We start from the raw sequence: 18,484 nt of genomic DNA on the forward strand, positions 1-18,484 counted from the left end.
TGGGGTTTATACTACCCGCATAATCACGAACTGTACTGGTACTGCTTACCATACTGTTCAGAACCATTTACTACAGTATCTCAACAGCTTCGTATAACATCCAAAGGAACAGTAAACCAACAGTATCGTAAACGGTTTCAACAGTTTGATAGATGGTTTTTGAGAAAATTACAATATGGGGAATAGGCGGTTAAGTTATGTTACAATAAGAGAATGCTCATTTTCTCGAACAAAATTTTTGCAATACTGTAAGCCATAGTGTTGACACACTATCCATTTTCAGCAAGGTTTACTGCATGTCAAACTGTTTAGAAATTGTCAAACCGTTTATTTGGGGAAAATTTTCGACGGTGAGGCAGACAGTTCATTAATAGTGAAATAAAGTTCAATAAACAGTATACCTTATTGTTTGAATCTACACTCAGAATAAATAATATATTGAATTTAAAAGTTCTGCACTTAGATTATGACCAGTTGCTTTTACACTTGAAAACTATGTGCAGCACTATTGAATCATTGTCGATTCAATCATGATAGAACTTATGTGCATCGCTTTTGATTTTTAATCGTTCATCGTATGGGTTACATTGGAACGAATTATAAATCCGTTTCCACGTGGGATTGGCTCCAAAATGTAAATAAATAAAAAATTGGAAAATTTGTCGATCGAGATAATTTTATTTCATGAACAAACCAACAGAACAGATATTTAAGCTATTGTATAGACGAATAGGCTGATCCCGTCGTGGACTCCTCCTTCAGCACTTGGTAGAACCACTGGATGCTGATGCTGGCATGACGAAGTTGGACTGTTTCGGCTGTGAAAGTTCGTCACTTTTATCGCTAGTGATGCGATCGATTCCGATGCTGCAACAGGAATTAACTGAGTGTAAGCACTATACATGTTATAAAGAAAGAATTATGTACTTACCTTTGAAAATATCCATTATTTCGGCCGGACAATTGAATTCAACAGCACACTTTCGAGCAAAACATTTGTCTCCTGTGCGCGCCATCACGGTTTCTTGTCGTAATGCTTACTCTTAAATTTTATGTGCGCAAGTTAGCGCATTATGCTGTTACACTTGGAATATATTCTAGTAATATTACAAATCATATGTTTTACTTATAGATTTTATTACTTGCACATAAACGGGTGATTCTCTCTCTCGCCAGCAATCTATGGGGTTAGCGCACATAGAATCTATCAGTCGATTAATTTGAGTGTAGTATTATGACATAAATTTTCAATTCAGGCAATTTACTATTTTCTAGTAGCTACTTCCGAAAACAATTTCAATCGTAGAATTTGACACTACATAAAAAATACTTTTTTTTGCGGAAGCAGCTACTAGAAAAAAGCAAATTGCATCAAAAAAGTAACAAATAATCTTAATGAGTTTTGCATATATTGACTAAAACATCAGAGCAATATTGGGTACATTTGGAAGACACGTTTTCACTTGAAAAAGCACAAAATTTGATATTCAACAGGTGGCGTGGGACCACAATAGATGGCATAGAATGTTGATGACGACCTGGAGTAAGTTATCAGGCAGCGGTGCTGTCAAACTCAATGACCGACGGCATTTCCCACGCATATCGAAGAAACTGTCCTCAAACTATCGCAGAAGCAGCATGACCTTGGTTCACGTCCGATATTCAGCGGGATTGTACGTGTCCATCTGAACTTCGCACATTCACAAGTTCTTTGTAGTACTGGATTTGCAACATCCCGCTCAAACGAGCCTCATGTGCCACTCCCCGGCCTCCTGATTCGATTTCCTTCGACACCTAAAACAAAACGAAACAAAGTTCAAAGATTTGAAACCGTTAAAACAAGAAAAAAATCTATTTACCTTCATGATCTGCTCCAAGGTTCTATTTGTTCTGGTCAAGGTTCTGATCTATTATTGATCAGTCTACACGTCCGTCCGCGTAGGAAATCATTTTGAACCGCCGGATCGTTGTCAGATTTCCCTTGTGTTGCTTCCGTGGTGGCGTTGTGGAATTTGATGCTTTTTCATAATGCGGTTGCATCATCCATCGTCTTTCGTTGCCTCACCTATCCAGATCGCTGGGGATTCGGGTGCTATCCAAGATGCAGCAGGAAATACCGGCACTTTTCAGTTCTACTTTTGGAGCCGGAACGCCGGAACTAAATAAACAAAACATGACTGCGGAGTTGTGATGAGAAATGAAAACACTTACTTACCTTACCGGTCAGGCTAAGGCCGGGGTGGCCTCTGCTGTACATAGTAGCCGCCTCCATTCCACTCGGTCCATGGCTGTTTGCCTCCAGTTCCGCACTCTGCGTAGGGTCCGCAGATCGTCCTCCACTTGGTCGACCCACCTAGCTCGCTGCGCACCACGTCTTCTTGTACCGGTCGGATGACTCTCGAGAACCATTTTAGTCGGGTTGCTATCCGACATCCTGATGACGTGACCCGCCCACCGTAGCCTCCCGATTTTCGCGGTATGGACGATGGTTGGTTCTCTCAGCAGCTGATGCAGCTCGTGGTTCATTCGCCTTCTCCAAGTCCCGTCTTCCATCTGCACTCCGCCGTAGATGGTACGCAACACCTTCCGTTCGAAAACTCCAAGGGCGCGTTGGTCCTCTGCACGTAGGGTCCATGTTTCGTGCCCATAGAGGACGACCGGTCTAATCAACGTTTTGTAGATGGTTAACTTCGTGTTACGGCGAACTTTATTCGATCGTAGAGTTCTGCGGAGTCCAAAGTAGGCACGATTTCCTGCCACAATGCGCCTCTGAATTTCTCTGCTGGTGTCGTTGTCGTCGGTCACCAGTGAGCCCAAGTACACGAATTCTTCAACCGCCTCGATTTCATCACCGTCGATATGAATTCGGGGTGGCAGGCGCGGTGATTCCTCCTTGGAGCCCTTTGCCATCATGTACTTTGTCTTCGACACATTAATGACTAATCCGATTCGCCTGGCTTCACTCTTTAGTCAGATGTACGTTTCCGCCATCGTCTCAAATTTACGAGCAATAATATCAATATCATCGGCGAAACCAAGCAGCTGAACGGACTTCGTGAAAATCGTCCCACTCGTGTTTATCCCCGCTCTTCTTATTACACCCTCCAAAGCAATGTTGAACAGCAAGCACGAAAGACCATCACCTTGCCGTAACCCTCTGCGAGATTCGAAGGGACTCGAGAGTGTCCCTGATACTCGAACTACGCACATCACTCGATCCATCGTCGCCTTGATCAACCGTATCAGTTTATCCGGGAATCCGTATTCGTGCATAATCTGCCATAGCTGTTCTCGATCGATTGTATCATACGCCGATTTGAAATCGATGAACAAGTGATGTGTGGGCACGTTGTATTCGCGGCATTTCTGCAACACCTGGCGGATTGCGAACATCTGGTCCGTTGTAGCGCGTTCACCCATAAATCCAGCCTGATATTGCCCCACGAACTCTCTTGCAATCGGTGATAGACGGCGGCATAAAATTTGAGAGAGTATCTTGTAGGCAGCGCTCAGTAGTGTGATCGCGCGGTAGTTCCCGCAATCCAACTTGTCGCCCTTTTTGTAGATGGGACACACGATACCTTCCATCCATTCCTCCGGTAATACTTCCTCCTCCCAAATCTTGGTAATGACCCAGTGTAGTGCTCTCACCAGTGCTTCTCCACCGTATTTTAGAAGCTCGCTTGGTAGTTGATCTGCTCCAGCGGCTTTGTTGTTTTTCAACCGGCCAACCTCCTCCTCAATCTCTTGAAGGTCAGGGGCCGGAAGTCTTTCGTCCTGTGCACATACTCCTAGATCTGTTACCACGCCACCTTCGGTACTTGCAACGTCGCCATTGAGGTGCTCATCGTAATGCTGCCGCCACCTCTCGACCACCTCACGCTCGCTCGTGAGAATATTCCCGTGATTATCTCGGCACATGTCGGCTTGTGGCACAAAGCCTCTGCGCGAGCGGTTCAGCTTCTCGTAGAACTTTCGTGTGTCCTTAGCGCGGTACAGCTCTTCCATCGCTTCGCGATCTCGTTCTTCCTGCTGGCGCTTCTTCATCCGGAAGACTGAGTTCTGCCTGTTCCGCGCCTGTTTGTAACGTGCCTCATTCGCTCTCGTACGGTGTTGCAGCATTCTCGCCCATGCTGCATTCTTCTCGTTTTTCAACTGTTCACATTCGCCGTCGTACCAGTCGTTTCTGTGATTCGGAGTCGCGAAGCCTAGTGCTGTAGCCGAGGTACTACCTATGGCGGATCGGATGTCCCTCCAGCCATCTTCAAGTGTAGCTGCGCCAAGCTGCTCTTCCGTTGGTAGGGCCACTGCTAACTGCTGCGCGTAGTCTTGAGCCACTTCTACGTTACGAAGTTGCTCGATGTTGAGCCGCGGCGTTCGACTTCGACGCGTGGTGATAACTGTCGAAAGTTTTGAGCGCATGCATACAGCTACTAAGTAGTGATCCGAATCTATATTCACACTGCGGTATGTGCGGACGTTGGTTATATCTGAGAAGAATTTACCGTCGATTAGAACGTGGTCGATTTGGTTTTCTGTTTGGTGGTCGGGTGATCTCCAGGTGGCTTTGTGGATATCTTTGCGGGGGAAGAAGGTGCTTCGGACTACCATACCACGGGAGGCTGCAAAGTTTACGCATCGCTGGCCGTTATCATTCGATACGGCGTGCAGGCTGTTTCGCCCGATTACCGGTCTGTACATTTCCTCCCTTCCTACCTGCGCGTTCATGTCGCCGACAACGATTTTCACGTCACGCGGCGAGCAACCATCGTATGTTTGCTCTAACTGTGCGTAGAACGCTTCTTTCTCGTCATCGGGTCTCCCTTCGTGTGGGCAGTGGACGTTAATGATGCTGTAGTTGAAGAAACGGCCCTTAACTCTCAACATGCACATCCTTGCGTTGATCGGCTGCCACCCGATCACACGTTGTCGCATCTTGCCCAACACTATAAAACCTGTTCCCAGTTCATTGGTGGTGCCACAGCTTTGGTAGAAGGTAGCCGCTCGATGCCCGCTTATCCACACTTTCTGTCCAGTCCAACAAAGTTCCTGCAACGCCACGATGTCGAAGTTGCGGGGATGTAGTTCGTCGTAGATTATCCTGTCACATCCTGCGAAACCTAGTGACTTGCAATTCCATGTTCCAAGTTTCCAATCGTAGTCCTTATTTCGTCGCGTGGGTCTTTGCCGATTGTATCGAGTCGTATTTTCTCCTATGTTATTCGCAATGGGGATTTTTACGGGTGGCTTATTGGGCCTACGCCAACACTCCTGTCTCGCCGGAGGGCCATCGTGCCAGTTCTGTTTAACGTCCCAACCAACACTGGGACGACCACGCTGATGGGGCTACCACCTTGGATCTAGCTGGGCGTGGTGCAGCGTTTCTTATTCAGCCGCTGGATGCCAGAACAGACGCTGTTTGAGCCGCACCTCCTTGGTGAACAGGCGCTCGGGTCGTACCTCCTCAATCTAGCTGAAGTCAGAAGGACAACAGTGCCCAGGCTGCACTACCAGCTAAGCACACAACTCTTAGCTGGCGGTCTTTGTCATCGCTTGACCCGTGGAAGCATGAGGTAGGAACTTGTGAGGACCAGAGCTATATTGGACGCTCTCCTTATCGACTCACCGTTTCGCAGAAATGAAAACACACAAAACTTATTTTACTCACAACTACCATTACGCGATGCAACAGTTTGTCAAATTGTTAAACAGATGTAATGTATTGTAAAATGTACAAGTATTCGTGTGTTGTGCAAATATAAAAATCGACCATTTGGCAGAAGGTCATCATATATTGCCACAATTTCAAACAAATGCTCATCTCCATGTTGTTCAACAATGCTTTCATACTATAATATATTGTCAATATATGATGTAATATGCACACACTGTTATTTATCGTGCTCAGTTTTGAGTTACATATTGTACAACACAAAAATAACTGTTTGTGATAAACTTACAGTAACACTTAGATGCAATCTATTGTTTGGAGTTTATGGCAAACTGTATTTTTCTATGCGGGTATTTAGTATAGACGCAGACAGACGTTCAAGTTTGACTCAGCAGCTTGTGTAAAAAACATGGCCGCCACAAATTGCCAAGTGGCAATCAGCGAACAGATGGCGTTAGTGGCGTTCATATTCAATCGCTGCCTCACATGTGTGTTGCGACCAACAACTGTCACCACGGTCGGCTACCAGCCGGATGGCGGGAAAATACCGCACGTGTTGCACGCTAATAATGTTACCACATTATTTGTGCAGAGTAAATGACTTTTATTTAATGTCTAAAATCTTTTGCACAAATTAGCGCAGGACGCTTGTAAAATATTTTATACATTATCACTTTTATGTTACATAGATTTGCTTCAATAAAACTGCATTTGGATGAACTTCACTCGCATTGGAAAATCTTTGTGAATGTGACGCAAATGTAGGAATGATTTTGACAGTGTTTGTTTTGATTTTATTTTTCGGTGGGTGGTGAATTGGGTGGTAAGTAAGCGGCTGGAAGCACCAGGGGACTGTTACGGTCTTCTTGTTTTCTTACCCCGCATAAAAATTATGCTGCTGTGTTGAAAGATAGGTTGTCAGCTTGAGCCCTACGCTTGAGCCGCTGTTATGCTGACTACGAAAACATTGCATTGGTGGGATATGGATGCCAATTCCTTGGGAAGCACGTGGTTTCTCAAACTGTCAACTGCTCGCGACTGCACTGTGGCAATCGGTTGCCTAGGTGTCGCTAGTGAAAATTTACATAGAAAATTTGAATAAATTTGTTCGAGCTAGAACGTCTGCCTGCGGTATAGATTTTTTTCCGAGTGATACTATACCACCGACGAAGATAAATTCGTCTGTGATACTACATCGTTTCGTGCTACACTTTTCTCTGAAAAACGAACGGTTTTGGTATGTAGTTGCAGTGGTGTGCGTGTATAAAAACCAAAATATTGACAACTTTGCAAACGCTGATTGGTGACCGCGGTGTACACCTGCCACACCTGCTACACTCTCGATTTTCTGAGTGCTGCACGGCTGCACTATTATCAGTGGTGCAGAAAAAGTGCTACACCGGTGCAGCACGAAAATCAAAAACGAACATTTTCGGTGCAAAAGTGCTGCACCGGTGTAGCACCACCGCAAAAACGAAAACGACATGAGACTGGTACACTCAGCGAAAAAAACTAGCGAAATTCATCGAAATACCTTATGAAAATTTGATATAACTAATTATTATGGATGCCATAAGAATACCTTATGAAAACTGATCGTGCTTGCTATGACAAATCTCATAAGATAGACTTATGAAAAGAACAAAAAAATCTTAAAATGATGCAGACTGGATTCGATCCATGAGACGATTTTACGTCATTAAGTGACCTTATGAAATTCATCCGAATCATTATGAATTATTTAAAGGCCTTTTCATAAGTTGGGCCTTATGGAAATCATGTCTATAGACATTATGGTTTTGGTACCTACTAGATTTCTAGTTGAAATTTCTGAGCGGGAGGATGCAATAACGAGTTAATTTACTCAATTTTGAGTAAAATCGACCCATTCGATACAAGTTTTCTCACCGTACGATAAAAATACTGACAGCGAAATCAGAATGGAAAACACGTGTTTTGGGCTGAACAGCTGTTGAAGTATAAGGCGTTATTCAGTTGATTAGCACGTGCTGTGCTAATTCACCACTGCTGAACACAAGTTCAGGAGTGATCATTATTGAGGCATGGGAAGATTATGTTTTGCTTTGGGTGCTGCATCTCACCATCTCTAGGATGGCGCAGATGGGAAGGCATGCGGCTGGCAATCGACAGGTCTCGAGTTCTAATCCGGATTTAGGTAATTTTATATGTAATTCTTATTTCATAATAGGTGATCTCAACATGAGTGCAAATAATTACTCTCGTGAATGGTTCAACATTTTTGCATTTTATTTATTTTCAGTCATTTTTGCCAAAGCTGAATAACAACTTTCTTGTACATTTGTAAAACGCTTTGAACAACTAAAAATTAAGTTGGTGACAGCTCTGACAGTAAGGGACTAAACATAAATTACGTAAAGTGAGTACCGAGGATTGTTCACAATCTGCGAACTTGACTGCGGAAAAAATTGCGACCATGACGCCGCTGATATCATGTTGCTAAACATGAATAAAAGCCAAGCTGTGAGACGATTTTACGTCATTAAGTGACCTTATGAAATTCATCCGAATCATTATGAATTATTTAATGGCCTTTTCATAAGTTGGGCCTTATGGAAATCTTAAGGTAATTTGGCTGACTGTACTCGAGTACTCGATATCTGCTTAAATATCTACTAGACATTTTGGTTTTGGTACCTACTAGATTTATAGTTGAAATTTCTGAGCGGGAGGATGCAATAACGAGTTAATTTACTCAATTTTGAGTAAAATCGACCCAAATATTAGATAATTTGAATTTTCCGTGTACTTTTCGCCGCGACGTCCATCCCCCGACGCGCACGCGAGAGAAACGTCATTTATTTTCTTTTCAAGAATCGCACGCTTGTTGCGGGTACCTAGTGTTGAAGAATAATTAAAATTTTTATCGAGATTTTTATATACAAATTCCGTTTGTATGTATAAAATTTTAGTAGTTTATTGTGTACTACAAATAAATCCGCCTGTAAGGTAAGTATTTGCTGTATATTTAAGGTGTAAAAATTGATGGTAGGTATGTTTTTGTTTCTGTTTTTTTTTCTAGCTCGGCTTTGTTTACCGGCAAGTTGCGTGCTGCTGTGCTGTAGCCTCGACGGGAACTTTGTCATCCCGATGGACAACCGGATCACGATTTTCGATTGAAAATGTAAGATATTCATCGTACATTTTTATGAAACCAAGTAACAATCAGTTTTATCGGCTAGCAAAAAATCGCGCCCCCGTCGCTGGAAAATTACCGCACTGGATCTTGGATGGTGATTGAAATCTGGATGAAGCACATTTGCGGTGGATTTGTTGCAAGCGACGACGATCCAGATCATGATTTCTTGGAGCGCATTCACCGGATCATGTCTATATATCCATAGAGCGAGAAAATTGAACGTGAACGGCAAGCGTTACACCGGGGGATGGTCGGTGTTCGTACGGTTTGCTGGAGGACGACCAATGGGGTTTGGCGAAACGTCGATTCCAGGGGCCCGCATGCAGCAAGGTCTCGATGCATGTTAGGTAGGTGTAGTTTTTTCGAGTTTAACGTGCCTGCACCCTCCATGGTCGATTCACCGCAACCGACGGAGTTTTCGGAACTGACTAGATAGTAGATTATCAAAGAAGAAATGCTGATGGCATCTCCGCTAGAAACGTCGGTCGAACCGAAAACTTGCTATAGCAAAAGTTTGCTCTCAGCGCCCGAGTACGGCTGCGGGACGACGACCGTATCAAGTTATGGTTGGAAATTTTGTACAGAGTTAGATACTGTACGTGCCTAACTCTATACAAAATTTCAAATCAATCGGTTTGAAATTGACTTAGTTATAGCGGCAAGTGGCCAAATGGTACAAGACCCTAGGTTGGCAAGTATTTGTGAGATCATCACGCAGTTAAATGCTGTTTTATACCATTTGTTTATTGCTATTATTTTGACTAAGAGGTTGAATTCTTCTTCATGGGCTTACGTCCCCACTGGGACACAGCCTGCTTCTCAACTGTTGAGCACTTCCACAGTTACTAACTGAGAGATTCCTTCGCCAATACCATTTTTCATGCGTATATCGTGTGACAAGCATGGAGATATCTAATGCCCAAGGAATTGAAGGGAATTTTCATTACAAAAAGTTCCTGGAACGACCGGGAATCGAACCCGTCACCCTCAGCATGGTTATGCTGAATACCCACACCTATACAGCTGTGGCTATATTGCCCTTCATGCTTAATTGTTTATTCGTTTTTTTTTTATTTTTTAAGGACAGACTTGTTAGAATCCCAATATGGCCGCCACAATTGCCGACTTTGTCACCTACTCACGATTTTGAGGGCACAAATCTCCTCGTAAACAAATCCAGCGCACCTGAGCTTCTTATTTTAAGCTTATTACAAGTGAGCAAGAACAGAATAATAAAATGCATTGTTGTTTGAAGCTTGCTTCTTGAGATTTGTGCGTCTGAAGTTTTGATGCACTGTTGAACCGGGATTTTAAGACGTTTGTCCTTGAATAGCGCTATTTTTTTTACAAAAGTAACAGAATCACTTCCCATTTTTTTAATTTGAAGAGCATATTCTTTCTGGTGTTACGTTCTCCAGGGATTTTCAGGAATTATATAAACATATTCCGTGAAGCTACTGACTTTAATAAATGGTTGAGAAAAAATAATAATGCTTAGAATAATCCCAGATGAATGGGAGTTTCTGAGAATCTAGTGATTTTCAGGAATTAGGGTATCACGCCACTTGGGCGGTGGCTTCTATATTCGTCTGTTTTCCACTATAACTCAGTCAATTTTGAATCAATTGACTTGAAATGTTGTACACGGGTAGATACTATACCTATCTCACCACATTCCAAAAGTTGTGTCAATTTGTTCAAATTTGACTGAGTTATAGTGGAAAACAGACGAATATAGAAACCACCGCCCAAGTGGCGCGATTCCCTATTTAAACATATTCCGCGAAGCTCCTGGCTTCTATAAAATGATTGAGAATATTTTTTCAAATACTTAGAACAATCCAAGATACATATTTGGGAATTTCTGAGAACATTTTGTATGAACATTGGCTTTCACTGCTTCGACCTCAACTGTAAGGCCGTCTTCAGTGTCTCGTACTTGACTCGACGAGTACAACCGACCTCACCGACCAAAACTTGATATGAAGGTGTTCTCTATGTTATGCTGCTTCAATGTATTTTTTTTGTACCGTGCGAGCACCATATTATAGACAGCTCCATATTCTGAACAGTTGACTAACGCAAAATAGATTTTCCTTTTATGAAGCATATATTGCATCGAGAGTTGAGGTGCCAATTTTATTAAGCCCCTCTATTATCCAATCGTTACAAAACATGTCGTTTTTGACTGAACTGCGAACGTAGAGAATGTGTTTGTACTTAGTAAGTAACACTATGTGTTCAGAATTAGGACCACGGCATCTTATGGTGTCCATAATTAGGATCACGTCGTCCTCCAACAAAAATATGTCTAGATCAGAGACTGGAAGTTATTATGAGATTTAATTTATTTTATACATTTAGCTAGACAACAAACACACTTGATGGTAATGTAAAGCATTATCTCTAGCAACAAGAACTTCCATTTATTTTAGTGTTTGTTGTGAGATTCCCTTAACCGTTCAGAATATGGGTACCGCACGGTAATTTGTAATTTGTAATTTTATTAAAAACGATAACCTGCCAGTATACATTTTAAATGAGGTCAAGGAAACATACTTATTTTAATATTACTTAGGATACTTACAATATTGGCCAATGACTTATCTTGACCCACCCTTCTCATTGCAACCTTACATATTTAATGACTATTTGCTCAGCTGTTGTAAGATTATATGTACGTTATCTAAACATGTTTAAAACTCATCAATAACGTTTCAGCATACTTGATTGTTCTGCAATAAAATCGTCTAAAAATTACTCAAAAATAGCTCCTTTGAGGCCAAATTGTGAAGTTTGAGAAGCTACAATGAATTAGACCTTCCAATAATTCATCCATGCGCCAGCACCTGTGGACGAAAAATGCTTCGCGCAGATGGCTCAGCCGAATTGCCGAAGAGCATTACCACTCATGCTGTGCTGGTTAGCTAATTGGGTACGAGGAGTGGTTCTAATTATTCTGTAAGTTTTTCCAATGGATCAAATGGCAAATAGTTGCATATACAAAACGTGTAAATAGATTACAAAAGTCACATTTTCTCTTAGTTTTGCGAAAACCGTCTTGCGTAGACTTTTTCCATCCAAAAAATATAACAGGCTCTTCCGGGGAAATATGGGTCATGGGTAAGATAGGTCACGGGCCAAGATTGATCAGTACCGTTTTCGAGCGTTAAACCGCATCTGATGTAGGGCAGGCTTGGCATTGGTCACCGTTGGCAGTCATTTTCAAATAACTATGACAGTGTTTTGTAATCCAGAGTCGTCACCCAATCGCAATAGGCTCGTCAAATCATTTATTACGTTGCTCGGGAGCTCGTAGGTTTGCGAACGTCAGTTGAATCTTCGCGTTACGCACTGTAACAATAGAAAAACTCATCGAAGTTTCCTAAACATTGACCCTCGCCGCGTACTGAAGTGACGGTCGCGAGGTTCTGTTCAGTAGAAGAAAAAACCTGATGCTTGCATACCACAGCTAATTTCATTACTTAATAGAATACATTTTACAAGTTACTTAGTTCTTGTGAAAAGTGATAAATCCACAAAGCACAGGCCGCATTTGGGATGTCGATTATTTATAATGATAGCATTGTGCTTTTTTTTCTCTAGGTGCTATGGCATAAGTTGAGAAGCACCCCATTATATCGTTGGAGAAAAGTCAATGTCCAGGCCCGATCGGCACCTGACCCGATCCCGGCGTAATGTAATGTTACTTGGAACCGTCCATACATTTCGTAGACTATTCAGAAGGCGCGAGCGGGGTGGATTTGACCAAAGTCTAGCGTACATATAAATCTCGTCACTCATCCATTCTTCTCTTTCTGTTATTTGCTTCACAGATTGTGGATATAACACACAATAATAAAACATTGCTGATTTCTTTGTACCTTCAAAAGTATTGGCAAACAAATGACAAGAGTTTATACGTATATTTAAATTTTATTTGAAATAAGTATACCGTCAGTGTACCAGTAGCCGCTCATGACCCAATAGCCGCTCACTGTTGCAAAAATCAAGTTTTAACGCATAAATACCCCCTTTTCATCGCTGATATTCTTGGACAATATAAATTATATGAGAGCAAAGCTATTTTATGCAATATTTACCAAGTAACATAAATTTTAAAAACAAAACAGTAGATTTTTTGAGCGGCTATTGGACCCAAAAAAGCTGTAGAAAATTTTATGTGTTCCAATAACCGCTCACGCAAAAAAATACGTGAAAATCGTAAAAACTGTCGATTTTAGTACACAGTGTATTTAATCACTATTATACACTCTCGCTGAACAGGAAAAAATAATTGTAAAAACATAGTGTTGCAAAAATAATTCACTTTTCCGCAAAAGTCTATTTAAAAGATGGCATACATTTGTCCGTGAGCGGAATTAGGACGACTTTGGTCTCACACAAATTCTAATAATATTATACTTTTATGATAAGTTCTACATAAGTCTTGTTTTGTAACTGATTGTACTTAGATTAAACTAACTTAAAATGCAAAAACATTACAAATTGGCTTACCAGTCATTTAACAGAAGATGTTTTTCTGCAAAACTGGCCTTAGATGAGCGGAATCTGGTACCCTGATGGTATACAGCCCGAATAATTTTGTTAATTTACCACGTTTGTTCGCCTCCTTCCATCAGCTTTGTTTATTAACCTTCCAGGACGCGCGCCATCAAGCAACCGAAACTGCACCGCGCTCGCGCTGTATACGAAGAGCGAGGTTTTTTGGTAGTGTTGTACTTTTTACAACAGCGCGCGCTAAAGGGTTAAACTCTCCGGGGAGGACCTCATACTCGAGCCAAGCTTTTGCGTGCTCTTGCGGCACTTTTCCGACTTATTACAGCCTAGGCTTATTAGGGCTCTCAGCACAAGATCCCAGTACACAGGGTCAATTTTTTTTCAAAAAGAAAAACCACTCGATCCAGTGGCGTAGCCAGAAATTGTCTCTGGGAGGGGTTTTCAACGGTCAATGACCCCTTTCTTATTTGACACTTACATTTTGTAAACAGTAATGTTTGAAAATAGCGGCGCAGCCGAAAATTTTTTTTTCGCAAAGCGCTTTATACTGAAAATTTGTTCCACAAATGTTGGATCTGGAGAGGGGATTTAACCCTAAAACCCCCCCGTGGCTACGCCACTGACTCGATCGAAACGGATGTTTGATATTTCACCATGGGTGCTTGAGGCCTTAATGAAAGACTTTAACGTTGCTTTAACTAATTGACGATCAAACGGAAAGCTACAAGGCGCAGGTGGCGTTTTTCTAAATAAGTAATTCACGCGCCCTTGACTCACTCACTAATGATACAAATTGAAGATAAGTGACATTTTTGCAGTTTCTGGTAACGTCCCTACAATATATTGACCAGAAATATGTTATTTTTGCTTTTAATGTTGAAAATTTTCCGCCTATCTGCCTATCAGGGTTTGGGTTTGTATCGCGACGCGAGTTACTTAGTGGTTTATATAGTCAGGATTCGTTATACACGGTGGGTGGTACCTTACGCCCACCTCAATTTTTCGGCTGCCTGTAGTTGCGGTATATCCTAGGCTAATTACCTTCCAAAATTGAACTCAATTGATTGAAATACAACAGCCTTGGCCAAGATCACAGGGTTTGACGGTATTAAAGTGAAAGATCCTCTCCTCTTCTTGGCGTAACGTCCTCACTGGGACAAAGCCTGCTTCTCAGCTTAGTGTTCTATGAGCATTTCCACAGTTTTTAACTGAGAGCTTCCTCTGCCAATGACCATTTTGCATGTGTTTATCGTGTGGCAGGCACGAAGATACTCTATGCCCAAGGAAGTCAAGGAAATTTCCTTTACGAAAAGATCCTGGACCGACCGGGAATCGAAATCGAAATCGAAAGTGAAAGATGTTAACTTTAATTCTTCTAATGAAAATATCACCTTTGACACTTTAATGCGCCTCAAACGGTTCATTGCTAACCGGCTGCTGCAGATGAAGATTGAGTATGGCTGATTTATCAGAGATGTTCGATAAACAGGAGGGACCTACTAGCACTTAGTAGATTCTATACCCAGAAAACAGTTTCAGTCGGTTGAGTCTGGAAGGGTTTTGAGAGTCGTTGTGAATCATAATGAAAGTATTTGTGTTTTGTGACGAATCTTAGAATATTTTTGGAGTCAGTAGACTTTGAATTGTTGTCTGGAGCTTCCTTCCCACTATTTGGTTAAATTTAACAAACACATAAAATTCAATCAAAATATGCAATAACTAGGGTATCGGTTCCCTTATTAACCCTTATGTGGCTGACAGGGTACCCGGGTACCCAGCGCCCATTTAAAAAGCACGGTGTAGAAAAAAGCAAAAAGTTTAAAATAAACAATAAAAGCAAAAAGTTTGTCGGACACATAACGGTTAAGCATGTGACTCCCATTTTCATGCTATGAAAAACAAAGGATTGAAGCATTGTTTGTTTTGTTTCTTTTTTTATTTTTTGTTAGAAGTGAGCACCCATGAAAACAAAAATAACGGAATCAATCGGTGCCGTAATTGCTTGTTTTCGAATAGGATGAATATGGGAGCGTGAGATTACTGATGGCACACATACCCTAGTAGTATCTCGTATATTCAATTTATTTATTACAGGTACTCTTCGATGTAACGTACAAATATATTTTCTCTTTGTATGTTATTGACCAATCCAAATTCCTGTGTGGTAGTGGTTTGTGTTCAGATTTCCCGTGTTAATCTATCTGTAAGAAGTTTGTAACAACTTTTGTTCTCACGTATATGGATAGGCTTGCAGTAGGTTTCGTGAGACTGTTTTTGGACAACTCAATATCGAAGCAGAAAAAATATAATATTTTTTATGCTAGTTAGTGTTGACCAATCCGTCGTGAAACCATCCCCAAATAATGATTTCGGTAAAATTCGCAAAACCAATAATGAAAAACACGCCGTTTGCGCTGTGTCGACCATCCAGCCCGGCGATCGCCAACCAATGGACAGCTACGACGACACCGGATACAACAACGATACCCGCTCCCACAGTACTGCCGAAGGATCGGCTTCGATCAAAAAGGGTAGCTAGAGAGCAAATCGCGATGACAGACTGTCATTGTAAAACCATTGTTCTTGACGAAGCAACAAGTAAATCTTCCCAGTGAATTTGAAAATACATGCCGCAAATTTATTAAATTGTTAATTATTTCATGCGCTTTACTGCGATTGATATTACTTAGATTTAAATCAGTTTTTTAAGGTGAGAGTCCTATACTGCCCCCATTGGCACAACAGTCCCATGTGAATAGGAAACCCAGCAAACAAGGGACTGTTATGCGTATAGGGGTATCTATAATATGAATGGTTATTCTAATCTAAACGGCCTAAAGGCCTTGTATTGTAGGACGTTCTAGGACACAAATCGCATACGTGGGCCATTGAATTGTACGATCCTGCAATCAATACCTTCAAAAAGGTAAAATAGTTAGATTTGTTAAACTACCGTACACACTAAACTTGCCAATTAACAGGTTCAAAAACTAAACGACAGACACGTCGAGCGTAAGTCAACCTTATTGCACTTCAATATTGTTCATAAAAACGTATTTGTTCCGAGGAATTTTATATTTTTGTTCTTCGAAATGAATATATTACTAAAATTTTCGACTACGAGCGTTGTCGGCCAACACACGAGTTTTCACGAAAAAGTCATTTCATTTCTTGTGCTTCGATATAACGTACACTAAAATTTTTCCCAATTTGCGATGATTTTGGGTAACAAGGCTAATGCTGCAACAAAACATTGATTTGAGTGATTCCAAAGTTTATCTGGGGGTTATTACTGGACATTTTTTTTTTCAATGGTGTACGTTATATCGAATTCGCTATATCGAGGGCACGTTATATCGAAGATTACCTGTACATACATAGTTCTCTACATTTGATTTACTTACGTGATTTAATTTCGCTTTCATTATTTTCATAAGTGATAGTTTTGTGAGTAAACCCTAATATGTTTTGAATGCCTAAATGCTTAATAATGTTTTCGTGCAATATCAATTTAAAATAACTAAGAAATTTATAGTAGGAGAGTGCAGCATTTAATAGAGCTTGCTTATAGATTTGAAGCTAACGTGTGATCAAGACTTAAGACGCATATCTGACAAAATCGACAAAAATTGACTACTTCGACTTAACCTTTTTCGAATGAGTGTAATCAGTCTCGTACCTTTTAATTCCGCCCAATTTTGCTTATCCTTTGACAGACACGCGTATTTCGACTACTACTTGTAATATTCCTCAGTGTCAGTAATCCGCGTATCTGTCAAAGGATAAGCAAAATAGGGCGGAATTGAAATGTACGAAACTGATTACACTCATTCGAATAGGGTATTCTGCTTAGAGGGTTCGAAAAGTAACCTATTTAAGACAAATTAGATATTTTTACGTTCTTCGATTGAGTGTAGAAAGGTTTTCTATAGTTTGGACCTGTTTGTACGTATGCTGATAGTTCTAGGGATATGGACGAAATACAACATTAGAAGATAAAAAAAGGATCAACTTAAATGGACATAACGAATACATCGACCATCTAACAGGTCATAGATTCACCAAAGATTACTGAATTACAGGGCACAACATGAATTAAACAACATTCTTTAAACCTTGACATGACTTCACTTGACATGACATCTAGCATAACCAATAGATGCTGGTGGTAAGCAAAAATAACAACTTATTTATATTTTGCCTATACATTTTTCTAGGCCATTTCACAGTCAGTCCAAGCTAAGCTAAGCTCAGTAGTCTGCATTTCTTCGTCGGTTCTCTGCATTCATATATAGGAACACCATCTATGATCTCGTAGCGCAAGCCTTCTCGTTCTCAAATTCTATGGCATATTTGTGGAACATTTAAGCTGGTATATGTAAAATTTTATATTTTGTATTTTTTTAATAGTTTTTCAACTCAGTAGTACTGCATTTCTTTTTTGGTTTTCTGTATTTACAAACACCATCTATGATCCCGTAGCGCAAGCAAGTTCTCGTTCTCTTCTATTCTTATTTGTGGAACATTTTATTTTGTATATGTGAAATTTTATATTTTTTCCGTGGAATGTTTTACTTTATCAATGGAATTTCCATAATTTGTTATGGAAATTTCGGCTGATATGTAAGTTGTAAAAGTTATGTTTATGGAACGTTTTATCGCTTAAATTGGTACAATAAGTTGTTGCAACCTGAAATAGGGTTTCCAGGGTAAACTAACTATTTGAACGGTAATGCTTCCGAGGGGTCTTCAAATGAGATCATCTTTATCATCAGGTTTCATCAATTTGTAATGGGTCCTTACAATCAGTGTAAGGAATTTTATGCAATATTTAGTATGTTACTCTTTTAGTTTTATGGAACATTTACAATTGGCTATGGAACATACAAAGATACGATTGGAACTGTATTGGATAGTTTATGGAACCTACTTCATCCTTTAGGGTGTATTTTTCCCATATGAAGGGTTTTCTTAGACATGTTTATGGAACAATTTTGCTCAAAATATTGCAATTTATTCTCATTTTTTGTAATTTGTCATTGTTGATACCGGTACACGATTTATTATTTATGAGCCAAATAGCTTTTTTTATTGGTAATTTCACTTAAAAAAGT

The 18,484-nt window shown here is 40.7% G+C and overlaps 1 long non-coding RNA gene across 1 annotated transcript; it reads left to right on the forward strand.

Annotated features, from left to right (window-relative positions):
• Nucleotides 1–8,476: 8,476 nt before the first annotated feature.
• Nucleotides 8,477–17,087, forward strand: LOC115265842 (uncharacterized). The gene is made up of 3 exons (XR_003896941.2): nucleotides 8,477–8,659; nucleotides 8,733–8,834; nucleotides 8,893–17,087. It is a non-coding gene; the product is annotated as an uncharacterized LOC115265842 (long non-coding RNA).
• Nucleotides 17,088–18,484: the final 1,397 nt, after the last annotated feature.

Source organism: Aedes albopictus, chromosome 2 (genome assembly GCF_035046485.1).
Source record: "Aedes albopictus strain Foshan chromosome 2, AalbF5, whole genome shotgun sequence".
Lineage (NCBI taxonomy): Eukaryota > Metazoa > Arthropoda > Insecta > Diptera > Culicidae > Aedes > Aedes albopictus.